We start from the raw sequence: 554 nt of genomic DNA, 5'->3' as shown, positions 1-554 counted from the left end.
ATATATATATATATATATATATATATATATATATACATACATACATACATATGTACATGCATGTTCGTGTGTGTGTTTGTGTGTTCGTGTGTGTGTGCAGGCGTTCGTGCTTGTGTGCGTGAAGGAACAGCAGCAAAACACAAGATTATACAGGTAGATTTCCAGTTACTTTGGAAGAAAGACAGATATATTTGTCGGTAAATAAAAAGGTTCATAGGTAGAGATATATGTGACAGAGATCGTTCATCTTGGGTTTATATCTCCTCTTCAGAAATATATAATTTTTCTTTCTTTTTCTTTTTGTTTGTTTTCATCATGTCAGCTTGAATTAGGAATTTAATGGAATTCGCTTTCTTTCAGGTTAAGAAATATTCGATCACAAAGGAAACCACATTGACATAAGTTTATTTTCTAATGCTAAGAAATTATATGAATATATACACATATGTACATACACACATACATAAATATATGCATAACTACATACATACAGATGCTTACACACACACACACACACACACACACACACACACACACACACACACACACACACA

Source organism: Octopus bimaculoides, chromosome 1 (genome assembly GCF_001194135.2).
Source record: "Octopus bimaculoides isolate UCB-OBI-ISO-001 chromosome 1, ASM119413v2, whole genome shotgun sequence".
NCBI classification, from domain to species: Eukaryota; Metazoa; Mollusca; class Cephalopoda; order Octopoda; family Octopodidae; genus Octopus; species Octopus bimaculoides.
This window is presented reverse-complemented; position numbering follows the sequence as displayed.